The sequence below is a fragment of the Pteropus medius genome, unplaced genomic scaffold (assembly GCF_902729225.1).
Source record: "Pteropus medius unplaced genomic scaffold, Ma_sr-lr_union100, whole genome shotgun sequence".
Classification (NCBI taxonomy): domain Eukaryota; kingdom Metazoa; phylum Chordata; class Mammalia; order Chiroptera; family Pteropodidae; genus Pteropus; species Pteropus medius.
In genome coordinates, this window is record NW_024349804.1 from 5,235,575 (window position 1) to 5,244,262 (window position 8,688).

The 8,688-nt window shown below is 39.3% G+C and overlaps 1 pseudogene; it reads right to left on the bottom strand.

Moving 5' to 3' along the window:
* Nucleotides 1-1,350: 1,350 nt before the first annotated feature.
* Nucleotides 1,351-1,466, bottom strand: LOC120583007 (uncharacterized; annotated as a pseudogene).
* Between the last annotated feature and the right edge of the window lie 7,222 nt (nucleotides 1,467-8,688).

An 8,688-nucleotide genomic window follows, 5' to 3' on the forward strand; every position in this document is an offset into this window, starting at 1 on the left:
AGAGCTGAGATAAAGTCTTCTTAAAATAATACAACCAAAAAGTCCTGTCTGCCAGCTTTGAAGCCCTAGCAGAAACAGCAGGAGATAAAAAGAATGAATAGGTGAGAGACTGACGTCTTAATTTAGGCTTGACTGGACTTCTAAAAATATCTAGCAATAAGACTGTGTTTATATATGAGAATGGGAAGAAAAGCTGCAGGATCCGTTCAAGTATTGGACTGGGGAGTGAAGGGATGAGGCAGCAAAGTGAGTGACAAAGAAAAACGTACACTGTTCTCTCTGCTTGCACTCCTAAGCCCAGCCCTTCCTGTGTACTAGAGATAAATATATAGAAAGGAATCAATACACTATCAATAATTTTTAGTGTTGTTTCATCTCGAAATTGTCATAGACATCTTCGTAGAGGAGGTGAGACTTTAGGATGTGAGGTGGATTTAAGGGTGGTGGGAGGCGTGTGTGCATTACATTCCAATTAGAGAGAAACAAGAATAGGGAAAGTAAGAATGCTTAAGATTTCCCATAGGAAGGCAAATACCTAGTCTAATGGACAGGGGAGTTTTATATAGAATGTAAAATGGTAAAAGATCTGGAAAAGTAGATTGGCGTATGAACCTCAAGGTTCCTGAACATGAGCTTAAGAGATTAGAATTTGAGGGAGAAGAGGGTTTGGGGAGGAGCAGTGAAATGTTGTAAATTCCTGAACTGACCATGAGATGATCAAATTGATATTTTAAGATGTGTAATCTGACATGATGGAAGCAAATGAGAGGAATGTGTCAGAAAACAACTTTAGGGTAGCAGCTACGCCATTAGAATGCTGGTCATTTGATTCCAAAATCTCATTATTAACCACAGACAGCTCTCAATCAGATCTGTTGTAAATACCCTTATACAACTACTGTTCCCCTTGTGATGGTGGGGGAGGGGAGCACTCCGTCAATCATTAGAGACTTTGTTTATTTTATTTCATTCTCTGCTTCATCTCATGATTATATAATGTGATCCTGACTTAGGAAAATACTACCAACTCACTAGGAGTCAAAGAAATTATTCTGCATATCTCTAAAACAACCTAAAGTGAGATTCAGAATTTATATTGGTTCCCAAGCTGGAGCTGTTTGTGGTCATTTTATTCTTGGTTCCTAAATGCTCTGTGTTTATTATTCAGTGAGACGTCCTCACAGAATACTCTGCATGTATTTTGATTATGGTCTTAGCTATGGCCCTTTGTCCTCACAGAATAAAATCAGACATTCCAAGTACCAGGAGCCCAAGAATCTGGTTTCCATGTTATCCTTCAGTAAATCATAATGCTTTATTTTTTTAATTTAAAAAAATTTATTATTAAAATTATTACAACATCTGGTCTTCCTAGTTGGTCTCCCATCCAAGTACTAACCAGGCCCAACCCTGCTTAGCTTCCGAGATCAGACATCAGGCTTGTTCAGGGTGGCATGACTGTAAACCATGGACTGTGGCTCCACTGGGGTGTGAACCAAGATCTCCTGTGTGTACAGCAGATGTGCTAACCATTACACTATGGAACCACATCCAAGCATAATGCTGTAAACTATGAGGACATCTGTGAAGGTATCGCTGTAAGTGCTGGCCTTTGCTGGGTCTCTTTGGGCCATCCTCAAGTCAGCTCTATGAGCATCTACTATTCATAAAAAGAGTGACTGATATTTTATATTTTTTCCCATGTTAATCTTGCCTTAATGGCAAAGGTCTATTTTTCTAGAGATTTGCTCAGCAGTTATGATAGTAAAATACTTGAATTTCTTACTCTAATATAAATTGAATTCCTTAGTCAAGAGTACTCTTTATGTTTGACAAACATGAATACGTAACAATATTATTGTTCGTGACACAGGATACAATTGTGGACATAATTTACACTGGAACTTTTGCTTATAATAAACTCATTTTAATTTTTTTTTCTCGTTCATATATTGTGCTTGTCACATGCTTTTTTTTATTTGAAAACATGTAAAATCACACACATTTTAGTTTACAGAAGAAGTATAGCAGTTTCTCTCTTTGATATAAAAATATTTATTAATTTTTGAATGGAGCTTTCAGAAGTCAAGCAGATTTAATTTGAAACTTATGAATAAAAGATTTGCACTTAGATTAAATCTTTCTCCAAGGCACCTGTGTCTTTGTTGATCATCATGTTGCACAACGAAGTTGTGCTAATTCATCGTGCTGTTATTTTAATTACTGCTCAACTGAATTTATTCATTCACAGATACAACAGCAGCATCTCCAAGCATGGGCTAGTACTCTAAACTCTTCCTTCACCAGGGTTTTTTTTAGAGGGTTTTCATGCAAATGAGAATAAAATCCTCCCAGTCATTCAATTTAAATAAATTACTTTAGAATCAATTTAGGCAAAAACCTAAAGAACTTAGCCTCATTCCAGATTGAGGTTCAAGACTGCCTAAGGTTTTATAACAAAATTAATTCACAGTTTTCAACTCTTCTCTCACATATAAAGTTTAAAAGTTGAGAAGTTAGAGATTAAGAAGTAATTTTAGAGAAAGCCATTGCAGTTCAGTGAATACTACTACCCCTGAGAGGTGAGGGCTGATTTGATTCTCTCAGCTCAACTCTAGCGAGAGGGGCTCCAAACAGACACTGAACATTTATTACATGTGCTAGAAGCTTGGGAAGCAAACTGTACTCACTTCTGCTTCTTGCCTGGAAAACCTAACAAGGGAGAAGCTAACTAAAGAGGCCACTTGAAATAGCACCATAGCAACAGCAGTTCTGGAATGAACTGCATTGCCTATGAAGATGAGCCCAAAGTGCCTGGTTCTTGTGAACCACTACAGAGGGTCTCCAACTTACGATGCTTCTACTTACAACTTTTTAGCTTTACGATGATGCAAAAGTGATACTCATGCAGTAGAAACCATACTTTGACTTTTTGAATTCGGTCTTTCCCCAAGCTCGCGATATGCGGGTGTGACCCTCTCCTGATGCTAGGCAGTGGCAACAAGCCGCAGCTCCCAGTCCGCCCCTCAATCATGAAGGGGAACAACTGACATTCTGCAGTGTACAGCTGACCCCTACACAATGCAGGGGCTTCCGGTTCTCACACCTACACAGAAAATCTGTATAACTTTTGACTTCCGAAAACTTAACTACTAATAGTCTACTGCTGACCCAAAGCCTTAATGATAACATAGTCGATTAATATATCGTGTATGTTAAATGTGTTATATACTGTATTCTTACAATAAAGTAAGCTAAAGAAAAGAAAGTGTTATTAAGAAAATCCTAAGGAATAGAAAATTCATTTACAGTATTTATTTTTTACAAATCTGCATTAAGTGGATCCACACAGTTCAAATCCATGTTGTTCGGGGCTAAGCTACAATGTTCAGTATGTTAAGTGTATTAGATGCATTTTTGACTTACAATATTTTGAACTTACAATGGGTTTATCGGGATGTAACCCCGCTGTTAAGTCCAGAGGCATCTGTAGTAGAGCAGCATGAAAGAGTTTTGTTCTCTCATGCGTGGATAAGCAAGGGATCATGGGCTACCCCTTGAAAACTAGAATTGTATTTTCTGTCACCTACAAACTTAGAATGAAGTCGGAATTGACCAAACAGTAACATTAACACACTCGTCCTTCTAAATAATTAGCAAGTTCCCAGGGATGAGAAAAGGGTCTCATAAGAATCCAGGGAACTTCTCAATGAGTGAATAAGTCAACATCGAAGACCTCCTAGACCCAGAGAGCACCAAACTCAGCTCATTCACAATATGTTTTGTAATGAAATAATTTTCAGGCTCCGTTTATCTATTCTCTTCACTGCCAAAAATCTTCCTAGTTCCAATGGTCAGAAATCTACTAGCAAGGCGAGAGAGAAAAAATGAAAGTGCCAATGGTGGAAAGAGAGCAGCAGTCAGGAAGCCCACACCATTGCGCTAGACGCCGCACGGCTCACATTTTGAACGCTGCTTCTCCATCTGGATGTTCTAGCTCCTGAAACGGACAATCAAAGTGAAACAGGTATGCTCTGGTCTCTTGGTTTCCTTGGCAACCATGAGCTCAGTATGCTTTCAAAGGTTACTGTTGTTGGTATATTCGCCAACAGGAAGGTCAGTGCTACCTTAAGGACTCTTCTGGGTCAAAAGAACCCCAAGAGGTGTGAATTTGTTCCTGAGTTCCATGACAGTAAGGATCAGGAGAGGAAGGTTTAGAAAAAGGATCTAGGGCCAAATGAACCAGAGGAAATGGGATGCCCCCAACTACACTGTGCTGTGTCATCGTGGCTAGCACATACCAGAGCTTCGTAGGAAATCAGAGCCCAGACCAGAATCAGCTCAAGGACCCCCTCCTCTTTACTGTCCCTCTCAGACCTGAGCCCGTGCCGAAAGCAAAGTACTTGAATAGACAGAAGCCAGACAGAGAGGTTAAGTGAGTCACTCTTTTATGAAAATTTGGGCTCTGATAAAAACATGTATATATATGGCATGCATGCTGGGGGACTCCCCTAGATTGTCTGGGAGCCATAGGGAGAACCAAACTCCTGGTCACACATTTCAGAAACTAGCATTTATCAAACAAAACACCAGCTACCTGTCTGGGACTCTCTCAGGGTCTATTGCTTTCCTATTTCTGCTACTATAAATCTATGCTATCCACTCCAATGAATTTTCCTTGATCTATTCAGGTAGAATATGGGGCCAGGATTATGTAGCTTTATAACTCTTATTCCCTCTTAAAGTTGAAATCTTTAAGAGTTGCCCCTGGCCTTAAAGATATGAAATAATATACTGTAACTTTATGGTAACCCAGGTTTCCATGAGTCTGATTGGTGCACACAGAGGATGGCAGAAGAGAAAGAAGGAAAGTGTTTTGTCATGTTGTACTTTACGAAGATTCTTTTTTCTTCTTGGTTAATAGGAAAATAGATACTTTATAAATCTCAATATTTGCTGTAGGCTTCATGTTTAATGAGGTAAAGGATATTCAATAGTTTTTCAAAGCATAGCACAGCTGGAATAAAATTACCCAAGAATTAGCAATTCACATGCTCTACAACACAATTGGTGATATTCGTACTGAGTATTTAAACAATGCACATAGGCATAAGGCTTGAAACACAGAGAGACGGACCCACTCACTGGTTTCTAAGTGTTCCCTGGTCCTTAACAGGGATCCGCATAAACCTCTTAACAAGCCAGAAATCCCATTTGACTGAAGAGTCTCATTTTAGCAAAGATACTATCACATCATTCTGTAGCCCCATTTTAGAGGCTTTGACACAATTTCTTTATCTTTCCTCTCTTCTCTCCATATGTGAAATATGTATATCTTCAAATGTTATTTAATCTCTCTTAAAATTGATTTAACTGAGCAACCATCATTGTGCTAGATGCTATTGCACTTTGAATCCCGCTTTCAAAGAAATCACAGTATTTTAGAGAAGAAAATAAGCAAATAATTACTACAAGTTGACAAGTGCCCACAGAGTGGGAGGGTTGTATGCCTCCGGTTATCTGAAGAATCAGGGAAAATTTTACAGAGGAGTTATGCCTGAGTTAGACTTTGAAGGATAATAGAAATTTTTCCTGGTAAGGTATTTCAAATAGAGAGACTATAGCCTTGCCTGGTCAGGCATTGACAGGTAGCTCCGCATAGCTGTCAGATAAATAAAACACTGCTTAGAGGGGATATGACGGGGAATTGCTGGAGAGAAAACTGGACAGATGGATGATGGAGAGATCAGGAAAGCCTAATATGTAATGCTAAGAAGCTTGGACTTCACTCAGTAGAGACTTGGAGGCCTTTGTTGTATTTTAATCAAAGGAACAATTTGATCAGATTTTAATTTAAAAAGAAAGTTACATGAATACTAGATTAAATGGAGACAAGACTGGAGAGTAGGGGATAACTTAAGATATCATTAAAGACCTAGGAAAAAAGTAATCAGAGTTTGAACTAAAGTGGGGGTTGGAAATATGGGGGTGAACTAAAGAAGCAGGGTGAGGGTAGAATCTATAAGACCAAGGTACAAGTGATTCGATACTGTGGCAGAGGGTGAGAGAGCCCAGGGAAGTGGGATATGAGTGAAAGAAAAAATCAAGGATAATTTCAAGGTTTCAGAGATCTATTTTAATTTTTCTCCATAGAAACATTGTGCCTTATGTCCTTGCTTCTCTAAGTGTGGTCATTGTATTTCCTTGAAGAATGGACATCACCAGGAAGTATATCAAAAATGCAAGTTATTGGGCTCCTTTGCAGAACTTTTGGTGGCAAGGTTCAGGAATCCTGCCTCCCAGTTAATCTGCATGCATGCTAAGTTTGAGAAGCACTGTCGTATGTGTTTAATACTCTATACACCTCTCTCATGAAAAATCTTCCTTTGCTACCAGTTATCTCTGGCTCCTCTATTTCTAGTTCTGCTCCTGCCTGAAGACTAAACAAAAGTAGCCTATAAGAGTGGTGTGAAAATTTGGAAGTGAGCAACCTTTTTCCAATACTAAATTTGAGGCTCATTTCATATGGTCGCAGCAATTTAATGATAGTGTGGAGACGTTTCACCATCCACTTAGTGTGGTTGCAATATGGTATGTGCCTGCCTGTTATTCCATTCGACTAAAACACTTACAAAGAATGGACACCACAGTACTTGAACTCAATGTCTATTTTCTCTCCACAGTTCTCATTTCGATATTACCGATGAGGGCAGTGTCCCACTGTGATCCCCTTTATTACGAATGCCTCCATTGTAAATAGTTCAGAAAAAGAGAAGCTGAACTTACAATGTAATACTGAAAGGATGGGAAACCTTGTTCTTAATTAGGCTCTTGAGTTTGAAAAACTCCATTCTTTTCATGAGAGGAAATACTTCAGACTGAGCATCGGGAAAAAGAGATGGTATACAAGACTTGAGAACAGGAGATTGACAGACTAAAGAGAATGTCCAATTTGTTGCTTTTCTGAATAGAGGTTTTCAAGGTTCCGCCTTAGATTGTTTTGGGGCTATCTACTGTTCTCTCCCCCTTTTTCTCTCTCACAATTGCAGTTTTTGGAGTTTTAACGTTCTCAATTCATGCCCTTCCTCTCAATTTATTAATCTATGTTTTGAATGAGATGTACTTTTAAAGGACTACTTTCTCCTTTTTTCAAAGAAACATCCTAGTAAAATGAAAATGAAGATACCTGAAGAAAAAAAGAAAACAAAGGGAGAAAGCAAGGAAGGCGACAGTTAGGAGAAAGATAATAAAAGCCCCCTACTGGGCCCTTACACAAACCAGGAGGAGCGAGGCTGTGCTGAGAATGCCACAGACAATAAAGGCAGAGCAATAACCCCCACTTAGGATCTCTAAGAGAAGACAAAATTATACCCTTTATGCTCCTACAGGGAACAACAAGACCACCCAGGAGGAACAAAAAAAAATGGAGCTCTCCTCTTCTCCAGAGAGAGAGAGAGAAGAGAGAGAGAGAGAGAGAAATTGCAAAACTATCTTCCAAATTATATAAATAGTAATATACTGAGACTGTTTCTAAACAGATATTTTGGATACTCTCCATTCAAATGAGTGCTGCCTCCATCAAATTTGGCCCTGGAATTGTAAATGGACCCCAAAGATGCTGCCAGTGATTGCAACAGTTTGTGATACCTTTTTTGAGGATTGTCTTTGGGATGCTATTTTCTTTGTCTTGTTCTGTAGTGTGTTGGTCGGCTGGCTGACTGGCTGGTGGGTTGATCGGTGGGTTGTTTTGTGTGGTATGCCGTACTCGTTTCGTTTGTGTTCTTCTTAAAACTGGCCATTACAGGAATGTGCTCTGCAGAGTCCATGATTGGAATTCCACGTATCTGTCCCTGAAAGGAGCTCTTCTGAGGCAATCCTTGATTGTCTGGCACTCATGCAGAGGTGAAAGTCAAGACCGAATGCACCAATGACTACTGTGACTTGACTTTTTGTGTTTTAGTCTCTACTCCAGAGGTTTATTTATGGGATGAATAGTTCCCACGATACACCCCCAGTCTTCTCTTCCTTTCCAGGTATCTCAGAATGCTGGCTAATCAACCCTCCCAGCTACGTGCAACCTGGGTTTTGAACAAGGGACAAGCGGGGTACTTCTACCTTCCTTCAAGAAAACAGGCCCATGCCTGTTTGGTAGCAGTGTATTTCTGATTCACTACTATGTTTTTTAATCCATCCCTATTGCTCTTGCATTGAATGGAAATATGTCCCAGATTCCAGAAACAGATTGATCATCATTCCTCAATTTTAGTGTATTTTATCTTTTCTCCCTTTTCTTTATAAGTAATTATCAAAGGTAGATAAAAGCCCTGTACATTCAGATGTTTGCTCACATGTATATAGTACCTTTATGAAGTAGACCAAGATAAATATTGGTTCCGACTTCTCCTTGGGAATAAGCGAAATAAGTAGGAGTGACAGTAGTGCTTTTACAATTTTTTTTTTTTTTTTTTTTTTTTTGCTTTTTTGCTTTTGTTTAATACTCATTTGGCCGTGACAGCAAGCTTGCCCAGAATGGGGTATTTCCATTGGCTGGGGCCCACCATGGAGGCTGGCACGTATGTGTAGGAAAGCTGCCTCGCCTGTGGTCTTTCTGCTCAGTCCCTCTAGAGCTGAAAAGATGACTTGGCTGCATCCTCCATTTGTGAGGGATAAGCAAAGCCTCAATCTCAT